At 36.0% G+C, this 17959-nt stretch overlaps 1 long non-coding RNA gene across 2 annotated transcripts in view; it reads right to left on the reverse strand.

Moving 5' to 3' along the window:
- LOC124962280 (uncharacterized) overlaps window positions 1-981 on the reverse strand; it is a 33155-nt gene extending 32174 nt beyond the window's left edge. For both annotated transcript variants that reach the window (XR_007104449.1, XR_007104448.1), the window contains exon 1: window positions 258-981. This is a non-coding gene — a long non-coding RNA (uncharacterized LOC124962280). The remainder of the gene's footprint in view (window positions 1-257) is intronic.
- Window positions 982-17959: the final 16978 nt, after the last annotated feature.

The following is a 17959-nucleotide window of genomic DNA, read 5'->3' on the forward strand; positions in this document are numbered from 1 at the left end:
TTGAGCAAATACTTTCTGAAAATGTTAACTGGAACAGGATGCAAAAGACTCGTTCTGAAAAGTGGGGGGATTAATGACAGTTCACAAAGGCACCTAAGGAAATAAAGCCAAGTTAAGAGAAAAAATATAATTTGTATAAACAGATGTTAATCCTCATCTCATTCATAACAATTACACACTCAAGACACTGTTTTTCCAAATGGCAAGAGCCCACTGTAGCCTTGATGCCCTCTATGGGGCCTGAAGGCATTGCTTACTGTTCAGGTTTGTCCAGAGACTTGGCATTTTCCTTGTCTTTGGAGGATCGGCCATGCTTTTCAATTTTTTCCAGTTCATCTGACTGCGCTCTCTGGAAAAACAAAAGTCAAATCTGTTTCTCAAAATCTGGTCAATTGTATCCCTTAGATAATGATGATCTTCATAAAGCAAAACTCTCCATATTTTCATATTTCTTAGCATCTGTTTGTAGTAAAACTTGAATTAATTCACAAGGCATTTTAAAGTATAAATATGTGTAATACAAACCAGATCATCCCCTGAACTCCCGAATGTTACTGAGTATTAGTGATCTGCAAAACATTTATTCATTCAAACATACTTTAAAACAATAGTTTTCCTTTCTTGTTATTGTGGTTGTTTATAATACTCTCTAGAAAGAATGTCATTTCTAAATTCATATTTCTTATTCAGAAATCAATCAAATTAAATTTAGAAGCAATTTGATCCTTAAGTTTTTGTAACATTTTTCCTATTGCAATCATTGTGTACTCCTTTTTGTATTTTAGGGAAAGGAAAGTACAATTAAATTACTATGACATAAAAAATAAATAAATAAATGGTTTTGATCCCTTTGCTGAATTTGTTTGTGAAACAAAAAATAGCTCCAGGCTAATTTTCTTCCTAAGTGTCTTCTTTCACCTTTTATAATGGCGACCTAAAAATTTGTTTGTTTATAGAGGAGGATCCTCTGCATTTTAAGTGTAAGATAGAAGACCTTATAGTATATTAAGAAGCACAAATATATATATATATATATTTTTTTTTTTTTTTTGTGCTGGGGATCGAACCCAGGGCCTTGTGCTTACAAGGCAAGCACTCTACTGACTGAGCTATCTCCCCAGCCCCTACAAATTTATTTCTTTTACAGAGCATTTAGATTATTTTTATTTGTATTCTTGTCTTTATTTTACAATTCATAAAGATGTTTCAAAAGAGCCCAAATTGTACATTTTCTAAATGCATTAAGGAGTAATAAGTATACTACTATTGTGAGTTTTAATCTACTCCTCAGAACTTAAAATTCCTTTTTTGTTTGTTTGTTTAAACAGAAGAGCAACTCAGACAAGAACTGCTGCAGAAGATGAAGTCTTAATAGATTTCTAAGGAATAGGTAGGCATCATCAAAACAAAGCTGCATTCTGCTCTGTCCCTTGCCCCCAGTTTACTAGAACTTCTCTCAGGAATATTAGGGGAGTAAATATTTACTTCTCAGTTACCTGGAGTCAGCCCCATGGCACACTGAGAATGTCACTTAGAGCCACATTACAAAATGACCTTTTGAAAATGACAATATCCATTTTACTTGCAAACTAAAGACCAGGTAAAATTATAAAAGAATATTAAAGCTAAGTATACTGACAAGGCAAGATGTACTGCAGGATTCACAAGTCCACACTTAAATCGGGTACAGAAAGATTTTCACAATTTCAATAATTCTATAGAAAGAAATGGGTTTTGCATTGTCTCACATGTGAGCTTTTGGGAAACAACTCACATCTAAACCATAACAGGGAGAAATGTGCTTGTAAAACTAGGGCCAAGGAAAATGTGCTTGTTGAAGAGATTACAACCCCCCAAAAAGGGAATCATAGCAAAAATTCTCCTTATGTCTCAAATGAGATATTGGACTTGAATTTTTGAGTAATACTAAAACTTTTAAGACAACGGAACTCTTGAAGATGAACTAAATTAATTTTGCATTGTGAGATGAACACGATCTTTGGACCAGTAGCAGAATGTTAAGGAATATGGCAGAGAAATCCTAATGATATCCCTAATTCATGTGGTTTATAACATAGTAAGAATATATAATAGATGGGATGACTAATGGAATGTTTGTAGTGAAATTAAAGATATTCATTAACTGAATCATGGAAAGATACCACTATCGGTAGACATAAAACCTGAATTGTATCACATCAAAAGTCAAGAAAAAGGAAGATCCCATAAAGAATATTAAAACGACATTGTTAAATGCTGTAAACAATTTTGACAAAAGCTGAAAATAATGACAATTTTTCCCAATTAAATTATGGTATCTTAAATATGTCTTCCAGTGGTAACTTGAGTGAAATTTCTATAAATACCATAATTCAAGACTGTTATGCTAGTGATCTTCAACAACCTGGTATTATTGGTAGAGTTCTAAACACTGTATTAAATGTTAAGCAATAAATATATGTTGAATTGCTAAATAAACAAATTTTGAATGATTGAAAAAAAAAAAAGAAATGGGAGTTTTTATGAGAGTAGTTGTTCATCTGCTTTTTCTAAGCCTTATGTCATTCTATACCTAAAATTTCATCCAACTTGATACAATCTGGTGAAATATTTCTACTTTTGGTTTGATTTTGTTTCTTGAACTTAAGACACCTTGACATAGACTAACCTAGCTGAGCTGGTACATGGAGCTGAATGACTAGAAATCCACTCCACAGGTCCAGTAACTTCCTGTATCTTAAAAACCAGACCAACCAACAAAAACCCCATGGGCAGCTACCAGAGAGAACAAATGGCCAGGATAAATCAGAATAATTGAAGGTACAAAAGAAAGAATAAAATTCCTCAATATCTTCTGAACAAAATGGCTTTCTCCTAGTACTATAGTCACTTCCCAAACTATTGAGCACATATGAATTACTAAGTGCACATTCCTTTATACTTTGTACTCTACTAAGAACTAGACCTTTTCCAGACTGTAACAAAACAAACCATTTTTGTTCACTTCAGGATGAAACAAAGCTGCTCTGGACTGACAGTATATTCTAGGGCTAGCAGAGGGAACTGCCATTTATCCATGTTCCATAAACTCCTTTCTTCTTATCCACAACTGTATGAACATGATGCAGTACCTTCTAATCTATTTGTTTTTCTTTCTGGAGCTTAGATAAGGTAATCAATCTCTCTCTCTCTCTCTCTCAGAAACACAAATTCTCATTCATGGTACTATCACTTATATTAGTCCATTTTCATTGCTATAATGAAATACCTGAAGAAGGCTAACTATAAAGAAAAGAGGTTTATTTACAGTTTTGAAGTCTGAAAGTCCAAACAGCACATGCTTTGAAGAGGGACCTGCAGTGAGCAAGGGATGCATGTGTGAGAGTGAGAGATCACATCTCTAAATAGAAGCAAAAAAGTGATTCAGGGATCAGCCTCATTCTTATTACTTGCTCTGAAGAGAGCTCAGGGGTGCCATGAGAGCCCAGAATTTCCAGAAGAGCTATCCCAATCCCTTCTGAGGGCAGCTCCCTCAACAATCTAAGGACCTCTCACCAGGCTCCACCTTTTAAGTTCCATTACCTCCCATACCACCACAAGCTTCTGACAAAATGAAGCTCTGGGAGACACACACCAACCATGTCCAAACCATAGCAAAGATGAATGAGCTAACACTGAACCAGCACTCCTGGGGAAAACGCAGGGTTCCCCTCAGTCTCTGGAGTTCCATTTTCATCAACTGATCAACTGAATGTAACCTTTTATAGGTTCAAAAAAGCTTTTTAGAAACAAATAATTTTGAATCATTAATGCTGAACTTAACAGCCAACAACACCACAAACTCACGCCTGAATAAATTTGTTTAACATACAGATTTTTCCCGAGGCACATCACAGCATTCTTATCTTAAGAGCACTAGACAGCTCTTCAACACTACTTTTAGGGGCCATTTTAGCCAGCAAAATCACTAACCAAATGCACAAAAATGCAAAAAAATGTGGCACTAAATAGACTGCAAAAAGGACACTTGTTTACTCTGTGAGAGCTGAAAAGAGAAGGCAGAATGTTGCTTTGTTCCACCTAAGCTGGGAACATGCACTTTAGGAGACTCAAACATTTCAGGGCATGTCCTCAAATAACCATAAAATCTTCACGGATATTGATTTTGAGGTTACAAATATATTTTGTATGGGATTTTGTTTTGTTTTTATTTATTTTTTTTTTTTGTACTTGGATTGAACCCGGAGACAGTTTACCATTGAGTTACATCTTTTATTTTTAGACAGGTTCTCACTAATTTGCTCAGAGCTTCTCTAAGTTACTGAGGCTGGTCTCGAACTTGTGACCCTCCTGCCTGAGTCTTAGGAGTTGCTGGAAATATAGGCATGTGCCACTGTACCTGGCTTACAAACATATTTTGGTGTGTAGATGAGTTTACCAATATGAAATAGACAAATGATGAGGATCAAATCTGTATGAATCATCACTTCACAAATACACACTGAGGAAGAGAGCATCATTGCATCATGACATGTACATACCCTTGATTTTCTTCTAGAAATTACTTCAGAAAAATGTATTTATCTTCATACTAAAACCACAGCAATGATTAATATGCAGAAAGATGGTAGTAACACACCTGAATGTACACATTTTGAAATATTAATCATCTTAAAGAAAAAGGGATACCAAGCTTTAAGGCCTTGGCATATCTCAGGTAGAGCCTGTATACCCCTACTATGGCTTAACTGTATTCCCAGAGTTCGTGTGTTGGAAAATTCATCCTCAAATTCTTGTTTATAGAATTTGGAGGCAGGGTCATTAGGGGGCAATTAGGATTAGATTATGTCAGAGGGTGGGACCTCCATAATGACTTTAGTGGCTTGTTTGCTTTATGTATGTATGTATGTATGTATGTATGTATGCATGTGTGTAAGTATATATGTATATACTGGGAGTTACACCCCGGCCCTTTTTATTTCAAGACAGGGTCTTGCTAAGTCATTTAGTGTCTTATTAAGTGCTAAGGCTGGCCTTGGACTAGCGATCCTCCTCCCTCAGCCTCTTGAGCCAGTGGGATTACAGGTATTAGAGTCTTACAAGAAGAAAAAAGACCCAAGTTAGCTTGTTTGCCGTCTTACCATGTGTTATTGCCCTCTGCCATGTTATGATGTGGCATGATACTGGTGCCATGCTCTTGGATTTCTAGAATTTTGAGAAATAATTTTTTGGTTTTTATGAAGTACCTAGTTCTTAGATATTTTGTTACAGCAATTGAAAATGAGCTAAAGTACATTCAAACAAAGTTCAGACATATAATGAATATTCATTGTTTAAATGAAGACTTTCCACAGTGGGAGAATGGTATAGCTGTAATTTTGTTGATGACATATTTTGATGCAAGATTTAAAGTAGCTATTTGTGAGCTACCTCCACTGTGAACCAAACCACTACTTACAGTATAATATGGTTGTATTTTTTTTAAAATCATGATTGTCAAATGTCTCCTTGAAAACGACTCCCTATTTGTCTGAAAATGTTTCAGAAAAGAATATTGTTATAATGTCATAGGAGTCAATGTTAGAAAAGAAAAATGATCCAGTTGATATGTCAAGGATATATATTAGGTAGTAGGAACATGAGACAGGCTTCAAGTTTGTACCTTCCACAAATTACTATTGCTCTCCTGCTATCATGTCTTACTATTATGGTATAGAAGAAAACAAAAGCTAGAAAATTCCCGCTTCTGCATTCAGAAAGTTCATATGAGTGGCAGACAAATGAATATATATCATAAAATAGTGTGATGGGTGTTCCTCTAGTGGTACAAAGTAATGGCTGCAGGGCAGTGGTATTTTAGAGAACATGAAGCATTTAGAATCTATAAATAGTTCTGGAGAACTGCTAAGGCAAAAGATAAACAATCAGAAATCAGCTACCTTTGAGTCACAGAAGAAGAGATCCCTGGAGATCCAAAAAAAAGTCAGCCAAGGACAGGTCCTACAGAGGAATCACAAGTCAAAGAGGAGGAGGGAGGTAGAAGAGAAGCCAGAGGAAAAGAAGTCAGAGATAGATGATGTCATGATGCACCAGGAAGGCCCTCCCCAGATGCCAGTGCATCTGGAGGACTTCTCAGCCTCCAGAAACAAATTTATTTTTAAAAAATAAATTTAAATACCAAAATAAAAATAAATATCAGTCTCGTATTTTGAGAAAAAGGGACACTTTCAATTCTCAAGGGTAAAAGGGAAGAACAAAGAGAATTTTGATACAGAAAAAAATTAGAAATTTCATGTTTATGACCTTGATTTTGTGAATAAATTTGGAGATGAGATCATCTCCCCAAAGTGAGGAGGTTTAGAGCAGATGATGAAAAAGGAAGAATGGAAAAGCTTTTGAAGAACCATGTGAGGAATGCAACAATCACCCAGAAGAAAAGGGACTATAATTAAACAGGAATGAGCCAGGCAAGGAAAATAAAGTGGGGAGGGGTCCTGCAGTGGGGAAAGATGGGGGAAGGATCAAGTTATGAAAATAAGGTACAATGAAGACAGACAGCAAGTTTAGAGAAGCTGCAGTGAAGACAAGGAGGAAAAACAATACATCTCCTAAATATCTTAAAAAGGATTGCCACCAGCATACTAGACCCGGTTCACCAAAGTCCCCATGACCCAGCTTGCCTCTTTGCCAGGACCATGGTCACATGACATGGCAGCTCCCTCCCTCCTCTACAATGCCCTTCCACAGGTGGCTTCCTCAGTGCCAAAGACTTTTTTATTTATCACATGCTCAATCTTGCTTCATTGGCAAATCATTTTCTGACCCAAAGACCATTTTCCAACCACATTTCCTCAGTAGCAGCTACCACTTGCCATTGTGATTTTACATTTACTTTTGTGAATCTCTGATTAATGTCTTCTCCACAGACAGACTGAAAGTTCTATGGGGGCAGAGGGATTATCTAAATCCTATCATCTTAACCTAGTGATGGCACACCTAAGAAGGACCAGAGAAATTTCTGCACCTGAACTCATTCAGCAAGCACTAGATTAATACAGTATCAGAGAAACACAAAAATCTCAGTTGCAGGTCGGGGGGGAGTAGATTAACAGAATGAATAAAAAACTATTACCCCCGGTAAATGTATGATTACAAAAACGGTATGCCTCTACTTCATGTACAGAGAAACAAGATGTATCCCATTTGTTTACAATAAAAGTGAATAAAGAAAATAAATGTGAAATGCCCCACCTGTTTCAATCTTTTTCCGAGAAGATTAAACATAAAGCACTGTGATTAATTTTTTATATTTTATTGCTTCAAATGCTTCAAACTATGGGAAATCTTTGGCAAAAATAAAGACAATAAAGTTTTCACAATAACTTTACACAAAGCATTGCACAACAATGTTCTTCAGTACATGTGAAATAACATAGGAATGTTCAGAATCCTCAGTGAGGAAATTAACTGTACAATATTCATAGTTCATTGTAAAACAAAACCATTTCATAAATATTTAAAATATTTCCTAGGGTCTCATCACATATTAACATTTGTATTTCAATCAGTATTGAACTTTTGAAAGTATTTTTATTACTTAAAAATTAATAAACAGGTTTTTAAAAATTTCTGTTGTCTACCACAGCATCAAGACCCCTCCCCACAATTCTGCTTATTTCACATAAAACTAGAGGGAAGTAACTAAAATAAAAATCAATATGGTTCTCAGTCAAGCCCTCTGTGGAAAAGAGGAAAATGTTTCATGTCTATTATTACAGACATTTCTCTGGTGGTTTATTCGTGCAGTCTCAAACTTGACCAGCTTTAAGTTGATCTAAATGAGTTCTCAGCTCAGGACACAGTTCAATTAGCAGCAGCTCCATCAGCACCTTAAAAAAAAAAAAAAAAAACTCAGTTGCAAAGAAACACAAGGCCGTTTTCTGTAGCAGTTCTCAATTTTTTGGAGTCAGGATGCTTTCACTTCTAAAAACTATATAAGATCCCAAGGAATTTTGGGGACTTGTGGATTGTATTTTTCATTATTTACCATGTTAGGTATTAAAACTGAGAAAAGTGTAAAATATCTAATTCATTCAAATAATCATAAAAACCTATTACATATTACTATAAATAACATACATAATTTTTAAAAATTTTACTTTAAGGGAATAGCAATGTTTTATAATTGTTTAGTATCTGGTCTAATAGCTGGGACTTGTATCTGATTTTGCATTCCATTTCTTGTGACTTGTCATTTGAAAGAAGCTTGGAAAGAAAATCCAGCTTCACACAGGCAGGTAGTTAAAAGGGTGAATGTTACTTTAAAAGTTTTGTTTGCTACATTAAGTTCCTTGAAATGTGGAATATAAAACTGTTGTCAATTAATATTTTATACTGTTACATGAAAATTTATTCTCTCCTACAACTGGAATGATCATTTGCAAAATGTTGGTTTGCTGAGAAACACAGAGGCTCCAAAGTTTTAAAATATAATAAACAAAATCAGTTCTTTTCAAATATCATCTCTAATATCATCAAGGCTTACATAATAAACTGTCAATCTCACGGAGGGAGACATAAGATTTCAAAATATCTAATTTTTGCTTTAGAACTTGAATTTTATCATTGGCAACAAATACTGTTTTTTGTTTGTTTGTTTTCCCTCTTGAAGTAACAGAATTACTTTGTTCAAGAAAATGTCTGGCAAACATCAAGGCATGCATAACCACTGTTTAATAGTCATGTTTTCAAATAGAAATGGTATTTATTGAAAACAATGTAAGTTTGAATAACAACTTTAACACGTGCTTTTATATAAAAACAGCTGTGGTATTTTGCTATTTGTAAAAACACTTCATACGTACTGTCCACGTTGTTACAGAGAATATTACAAAGATGCACTCAAGTGTGGAGTTTTCATAAAATGAGTAATTCTGAAGGGCCCTTCACAGAAACTGGCTTTTTCCCTGTGAATGAACAGCAGTGAAGAATTACAATGACAACTTGATTTGGAGCTATCACTTTGATTTATGTTGAGGTGCCAGGCGTTTAACCCACCATTGCCATGTTAGTCAGTTTTCCATTACTATCACCAAAACCTGAGATAATCAATTTACAAAGAAAAAAGGTTTATTTTGGATAACTGTTTTAGAGGTTATCCATGACTCATTGGCTCCATTATTTGAGGCCTGTGGTGGCACATGATGGCACAGTACATAGTCAAGCAAAACCACTCACTTCATGGATAAGAAACAAAGCAGAGTGAGGAAGGAGTCAGTCTGACAATCCCCCTCAAGGGCATGCCCCCATGACCTTAGGACCTTCCACTAGGTCCCATTTTTCAAGGCCCCATCACCATTTTCCAAAAGTACAACTTTGGGAACCAAACCATTTGCTCATAAGCCTTGGGGAGATAGTTAAGACTCATGGCTTTTCTACAATCAGTGCAAATGTCTTTACCACTTAAGAGTCAAATAAGATCTCAATGTTGTTATAAGAATGGATTTGACCTTGCTGCTCTCATGGAAAAGACTACAGTAATCCCTGGGCATCCATGGAGCAGACTTTGAAAAAGTAGGGTCTGTCTACGGCCATACCACCCTGAACGCGCCCGATCTCGTCTGAAAAAGTAAGGGCTGGCATAATTTTCCTATCTAGCTTACCATTCAATTCTCCTCCACCACCCCCACCCTTAAGTGCTTTGGGTGACAAGTTTCATACTGTTTACTGCATCTTTAAAGAACACTGTCCAAAAGCAAAATCAAAATTAACTTTAAAAAATATTAAACAAAAAGCCAAGTGTGGGAGCACATACCTATAATCCCAGCACTTGGGAAGCTGAGCTAAGAGGATTGCAAGTTCAAAGTCAGCCTCATCAACTTAGCAAGGCTCTGAAGCAATACAGTGAGACCCTGTCTCAAAGTAAAATATAAAAGAAGGGCTGGGGAATCTACATGCTGCTTTCCAGAGTGGCTGCACCCATTTGCAACACCACCAGTAATGTAAAAGTGTGCCCTTTTCCCCACATTCATGCCAACATCTGTTATTGTTTGTGTTCTTGATAACAGTCATTCTAATTGGAGTAAGATGAAATCTTAGAGTTGTTTTAATTTAATATCTTTAATTACTAGATGTTGAACACTTTTTCATACATTTATTAATTGCCTGTATATCTTCTTCTGTAAAGTATCTGTGCAGTTCCTTGGTCCGTTTATTGACTGGGTCCTTTGTATTTTTGGTGTAAAGTTTTGTAACTTCTTTATAAATTTTGGAGATTAGTGCTGTATCCGAAGTGCATGTGGAAAAGATTTTCTCCCACTCTGTAGGTTCTCTTTTCACATTATTGATTGTATCCTTTGCTGAGAAAAAGCATTTTAGTTTGAATCCATTCCATTTATTGGTTCTTGCTTTGATATAAAAATAAATAAATAAATAGCTGGGAATTATCAAGAATACAGCAACAATAAATGTTGGTGAGGATGTGAGGGAAAAGGAATACTCACACTTTGCTGGTGGGGCTGCAAATTGGTGCAACCACTATGGAAAGCACTACAGAGACTCCTCAGAAAACTTGGAATGGAACCACCATTTGACCCAGCTATCCCACTCCTCAGTATTTATCCAAAGGACTTAAAATCAGCATACTACAGTGACTCAGTCACATCAATGTTTATAGCAGCTCAATTCACAGTAGTTAAACTATGGAACCAACCTAGGTGTCCTTCAACAGATGAATGGATGGATAAAGAAAATGTGGTACATATACACAATGGAATATAACTCAGCTATAAAGAATTATGGCAAAGGCCATAATTTCATAAATAAATGAGTTGGAGAATATCATGCTAAGTGAAATAAGCCAATCAATAAACCAAAAGTCAAATCTTTGCTATGGAGACGCTAATTCACAATGGAGGGCAGTGCTAGGAAAGAAGAGAGTTACTTTATATTAGGCAGAGGGGAGTGATGGGAGGGGAGGGGATATGGGGATAGGAAGGATAGTAGAATGAAACAGACATTATCACCTTATGTACATATGTGACTGCATGACTGATGTGACACTACAATGAGAAAAAGAAGAAATTGTAACCCATTTATGTATCAATGTGCATAAATCACTCTGTCAAGTATAACTAATTAGAAAAACTTTTAAAAATTAAAAACAAAGAAACAAAAAAAGGTTGATGTATAGCTCAGTGGTAGAACTTGTGTATAGCATGAGTTCAGGTTACAGCAAGATGACTGGTTATGAAACAGAAAGTGCACCATTACCAGACATCATATAGCCCAGTGCCTTGATACTAAACTTCTGAGGCTATCAAACTGTGAAATATAAATATCTATTGTTTATAAATCACCTAGTTTGTGGTATTCTGTTATACTACTCCAAACAAAGAGTACATGTTCTACTTTCATGGAGTATGATTATAAGAAGGTAGACAGTAGTGACAGCAACACGGCAAAAATAGGAGGTAGCTATCTTCACTAACCATAGCAAATTCAATCAGCAACCATATATAAACAAGAACACCTTGATGAAAACACTCAAAATTGGGAATAAGTATGAGTCACTAGTGTGGCCCACAGAATAAGTAAGAAAAAATATAAAAAAGATAAGAAAAATGGTCTCACTTTGACCCTGTTATCTCTCCCTCTCTCCCAGGTCAGCATAGTATCATATAAGGATGATTCCCTTGGGACTAGTTTCTACAGAGGGAAAACAACAAGAGGTGAACATCCAGTTTCCCCAGCATTCCAAGATGCTTCCTAGGAATTCTACTCTGGTCTCATCACATGGGGAATGCAGGGGGAAAATGGCACAAACTAGATGAGATCAGGTATAAACAAAGCAAGGAAGCAGACATCACAGCAACTAGCAGGCAGATCTTGGCAGTAACTCTGTGTACCTGACAGGGGAAGCACTCAAACAGAGGTATCTAACAATACAGTTCTGCAAAGCTGTGCTGGTTGCTCCCAAAGTGGTAGAAGTTCACCTGGCTTGTCTCCAAAAGTAGCCTTGAACCCTAAATCTAGGTCTAAGAGAGAAAGACAACCACTGTAGTGAATTATAGCAAAGAGCAGTGGCTAGCTCTGCAGCACATGGGAGTTTAAAATGGGCTCAGTCAAGCCTCAGAATGTGCACCGAGGCCCAACTGAGGCATGGAAGCAAACCTCAACTATGTATTTCTACTAAACATAGCAGCTGGTCCCACTTATCCTAATCAGCCATTCCACCTGACACCAGGGCCCCTCATATAACCCTTTCCAATTGCTAAACAAAAGTAGTGGTGTCATCTGCCCAGGGAACATACCCTGTGGCCTGGTTCATCTGAAGTGATTGCAATGCACATCCAACAACCCACTTTGATTGGAAAGTCTAAACAGCTGCCTGAGCTGATCTGTGAGCAAAGGCAGCAACAGAGCCATCTAGAAAGCTGAAAGCAAGCTCTGCCTGCCCAAGATCACTACCAGCTAGCCCATGAGAATCACAAGCTAGACTAAACAGTGAGGGTTTACCCCTGCTAAAGAACACTGTAAAAGTTGAAAACATGGCTGTCTACTCAAATGCACAAACACCAATGCAAGGACACATATTGCAAAGACTCAGAAAAGTGTGACACCTTCAAGGAAAAAAAAAAAAGAAAAGAAAGAAAACAGACTAACAAATCTCTAACAATGCATCCTAAAGAAAGAAAAATCTATGAAATGATAGGCAAAATTTTCAGAATTATTTTCTTCCAGTTCAGTGAACTATAATAGACAGATAAAAATTTAAATAAGATTCAGAAAATACACAAACAAGACAGTATGAAAAAGAAATAGAAATTTATAAAGCAAATCCAAGAGGTGAACAATACAATGACTAAATTCTAAAATGCAATACAGACCTACACAGCAGGCTAAATTGAACCGAAGAATCAGTGAACTTGACATTTTCAATCATCCAATCAGAGAAACATAAAGAAAGAAGAAATCCCACAGGAGTTGTGGAACTCAATCAAGAGACTTAACCAATGAATAATAGGAATCCAAAAACATGAGAAAAGGGGAGAAAAAGTATACTTAAAGAAATAATTGGGAGGTGGGGCTAAGACAGTAAAGCAGCAGTAGGCTTTATTTTACAGTTTCTCTATAGATATTGAGGTAGTTGGAGAACAGCTACTCAGGGAACAGTACAGACTGCAGCAAATACTGTGATGTAGTCCTGGCCGGCACCTACTATGAGGCTCAGAGCAGCCCATGTAAAATGTCAGTGAAAAAGGCACAGAGAAGACTATACAGAATGGAATCTGGGTCAGAGATGGGAGTACAGCTGCTTTCCCCTTGAGTCTGGTAACTCTGTGACCACCTGGAAAGGGTCAGGAAACTAAAACAATACATGATTGCATGTAGTAATTGAGCCCAAGAAGGCCATAGTCATATGTGTGTGTGTGGTAGAGTAGATAGGAACCCCTCCACCCAGGGCAGTTGGTTACTCCATGCTATAAGTAGGATTCTCAGGAGGCACCAAACATCCAGATGGGCAGAAGAGACAGGTACTGGTCAGTTCCTACAGGTCAATATAATCTGGAGTATATTCTACCCAAGAACATTTCCATCAGACTTGGCATCAGTTGCTCGAACATCCTGTTTAGAATTCCACCTTTACCCTGGGAGTGCATTGATATAATTTGTTCAAAATAAACTCCAATAGATGGTACATCTCATTCTGAGCTACTGTGCAGTAGTGAGCAAGGAATCTAAGAGTCATTTCAATCAACTTTGATTCCAGGCCACTCCAGCTGGCAGCCTGGTGAGCAAAATAAAAGAAAAAGGGTTTAACTACCCTAAGGGGTGCATAACCCAAGAACAAATGGAAAGAACTTGTTATAGATTGGATATGAGGTGTCTCCAAAAACTTCCTCTGTTAATGGAGAAATATCCAGAGGTAAAATGATCAGATTATGAAGGCTACAACCTAATCAGTCCATTGCAGCTTGGTAACTATGAGCAGGTGGATCATGGCTGGAGGAGGTGGATAACTGGGGGTGTACCCTAAGAAGGGTTGCTCTTCCATGCAGTCCTTTCTCCTTTCTCTTTGTTTCTTGGCTGCCATATCTTCTACTGCATGCTTCCGCCATGATGTTCTCTCTCCCTTCAGTCCCAGAGCAAAGGAGTCAACCAACTCTGGACTGAACCTCCAAAATCATGAACCGAAATAAACTTTTCCTCCTCCAAGTTGTTCTTGTCAGGTATTTTGGTCACAGAGATATAAAAACCAAACACAGAAGTGTAGAATGTCATAGGTAGTAAACATTCATTCAATAGTTCACAGTTTTGACCACATCAGTGAAGACAATTCTTTCATTAAGTTTTTTTTTTTTTTTTCTGATTGGTTCCTGCATACATATACACACATATATTTTTTTTTTTTCCTTTTTCCTTTTCCTTTTGGTGATTACTTTTCTTTTTATTAGCCTTTTTATTTGGGGAGGTTCATGTATTTTGGAGGATTTTCCGTTTTTTTGTGGTGTTTATTTGTTATTCTTTGTTTTCTTCTTCTAATAGGCAAATTTTCTTGCTCTCTCTGTATGTATATATATGAAAATTTTATCTTATTCATTTTTCTTTCTACTTCTCTTCTGCTTTCTATTTTCACTTTTTAACTCCTCTAAACCTTCTTGTGCCTTCCCTTCCTATTTATTTCTCTTTTAATTAACTGGATATTTAATGTGCTTTAAAACTGTTTATACAATTTTGCTCCATATTTTCCTGTTGTGGTGGTTGCCAGTGCTTTGTCTGTTACTGTTGGTACCTGGTGTTTACTCCGGGTATCTGGTTCAGTGCAGTTTGTTGTTGATGCTGTTGTTCATTTGCCCTTTCCATGTGAGGTGCTAGGGATCCAGCATGGCTTTTCAAGTTCCTGGGGTCAAGGATCTGTGGCTGAACTACACACCCAACCAAGTTAAGATACAGCACACACTGTACCACACACAACCAACCCCACTTAAATTTCACCAATGCTTTTAATACAAAGAATAAAGGAATCTGCTAGGCACAGTGGTGTATATTTGCAATTCCAGTGACTTGGGAGACTAAGGCAGGAGGATTGCAAATTCAAGGTCAGTCTCAGTAACTAAATGGAATCCTCAGCAACTTAAAAAGAATGTGTCTCAAAATTAAAAAAAAAAAAATTAAAAGAAATGGGAATGTATATTAGTGGTAAAGTGCCCCTGTATTCAATCTCCAGGACCAAACAAATCAAAACAGAATAAAGGAAATAAAAACTCCTTGCTGATAGGCAGGCCCCAACAAGGCATGGCTAACAGAGACCTAGAAGACTCACTCCTAGTCATCTGCTCCTACAGCAACAGCAGAGAGAAACAACACAAAAACTGTGGACACCACACATTCAAAGGGTCTTAAAATATGTCTCTTTATTTATTTATTTTTATTTTTTTTAGTGGTGCTGGGGATTGCCTTGCTTACAAGGCAAGCACGCTACCAACTGAGCCATATCCCCAGCCGCACATACTTTAAAAATGCACTTGGACAAGGTATATTTCACCACATAATAATCTCAAATTTTACATGAATTTTTTTGCAAAAAAAAATTAGGTGCAAGGGCTGGGGAGATAGCTCAGTTAGTAGAGTGCTTGCCTTGCAAGCACAAGGCCCTGGGTTCAATCCCCAGCACCACAAAAAAAAAAAAAAAAAAAAAATAGGTACAACAATTATGTGATGCTTTTTAAAATTATATCAGTATTACTCAAAGCCAATTTATTTCTAAACTGTGGCATGAAATTAGGATGAACAGAATACGTGTGAATATATGTTAATACAGTGGTGACAATTATGTGGTGAAATATGGTATACTATGAAACCCACTAATATAGTATACAATTCACAGCAATCTGTTATTCCAGCATACACCATCAAAAGAATATGTGCTCTAAAATGCCCTCCTTACCTAAAAGTGGAAGAGAAATCCAACAGAATATATACACAAATCCTAACAGAAATAGAAGAAATATCAAAAAAATAACACAACACAACACACCTCCTAAGGTCTCTAATCTGCCAGTAACTGATTCCAAAGATATTGAAGTTTATGAAATGTCAGATAAAAGAATCAAAAGAATGATTAGTTTAAAAATCTATGAATTTAAAAATCTATGAAATTTAAAAATCTATGAATGACTTAAGGAAGACCATACAGGATATGAATAAGCAATTCAACAAAGAGAGACACTGAAAAAGAACCAAATGGAAATGCTTGGAAATGACTCAATAAGTCAAATAAAATACATAGTGGAAAGCATAATTATAGGCTACATCAAGCAGAAAATGGTTTAAGGTCTTAAGGTCAAAATGCACGAACTAAAACATTCAGACATTGATCAAAGAAAAAGTAAGAACATAGAAACTGAATATTCAACATCTCTACCAAAATATTAGACTCATAGAAACAGAATGGTAAAGAAAACTTATTTCATAAGATAATAGCAAAAAAAATTCCCAAATTTTGAGAATAAGATGGATACGTAGGTACTGGAGACATTTCGGTCACCAAGGAGATATGAAAAGAAATGAACCCCTCCACAAAATATTACAGTTAAAATGCCAAGAATTCAGAATACAGAAATCATATTAAAAACTTCAAGAGAGAAATGCCATGTCACTTGTAAGGGCAAACCCATCAAAAAATCAGTAGATTTCTGAACATAAACTCTGAAGGCCAAGAAGGCACGGAATGATATATTTCAAGCAATGGAAAAAAAAAAAAAAAAAAACCCACATACCAACTTCGATTACTACATCCAGTAAAACTATCTTTCAAAATTGAAGAAAAAACGAAAACCTTTCAGGATAAGCATCAACTAAAGGAATTCATAATCACTAAGCCACCACTGCAGAAGATACTTAAAGGAATCATACACACAGAAAAGAAAAAGAAAAAAAAAAAAAATCAAGAGAACATGGGAAAGAATTTTGTTATAAGAATAGACAAATAAATGAAATTAAGGAATGAATCAAGCATTAGAAATAAAGCATGAAATAATAACTGTCACTCTATAGTAACACTCAATGTAAATGTTCTCAATTCTGCAATTAAAAGACAGACTTTCAAAGACTTAACAACAAGAATCACAGGATTATCTCAATAGATACAGAAAAAGCATTTGACAAAAATTCAATATCCATTCATACTGGAAACACTAGAAAAACTAGGAATAGTAGGAATATACCTCAACATTGTAAAAGCCATCTATGCTTAGTCCAAGACCAACATCATTCTAAATGGAGAAAAATTGAAAGCACTCCCTCTAAAAACTGGAACAAGACAACGATGCCCTCTTTAACCACTTCTATTCAACACAACCCTTGAAACCCTAGCCAGAATAATTAGAAAAAAGAAATTGAAGGAATATGGATACGAAAAGAAGAGCTCAAACTATCCCTATTTGCCAACAACATGATTCTATATTTAAAAGATCCAAAATCTCCACCAAAAAGCTGCTTGAACGCATAAACAAATTCAGCAAAGTAGCAGGGAATGAAAACAAACACCCATAAGCCAACTGTGTTCCTATAATGACAAATCAGCTGAAAGAGAAATCAGAAAAATCATTCAATTCACAATAGCCTCAAAATCAAAACAAAAACAAAAACAAACAAAAAACCTTGGAAATCAATCTAAAAAAAAAAAGGAGATGAAAGAAATCTACAATGAAAACTACAGAACATTAAAGAAAGAAATTAAGACTTTAGAAAATGGAAAGGCCTCTCATGTTCTTTGATAGGGAGAATTAATATTGTTAAAATGGCCATACTATCAAAAGCACCATGCAGAATTAATTCAATTCCCATTAAAATTTCAATGATGTTATTCACAAAAATAGAAAAAGCAGTCATGAAATTCATTTGGAAAAATAAGTTCATAGTAGCCAAAGCAATCCTTAGTAATAAAAGTAATGCA

The sequence above is a fragment of the Sciurus carolinensis genome, chromosome 12, assembly GCF_902686445.1.
Source record: "Sciurus carolinensis chromosome 12, mSciCar1.2, whole genome shotgun sequence".
NCBI lineage: Eukaryota > Metazoa > Chordata > Mammalia > Rodentia > Sciuridae > Sciurus > Sciurus carolinensis.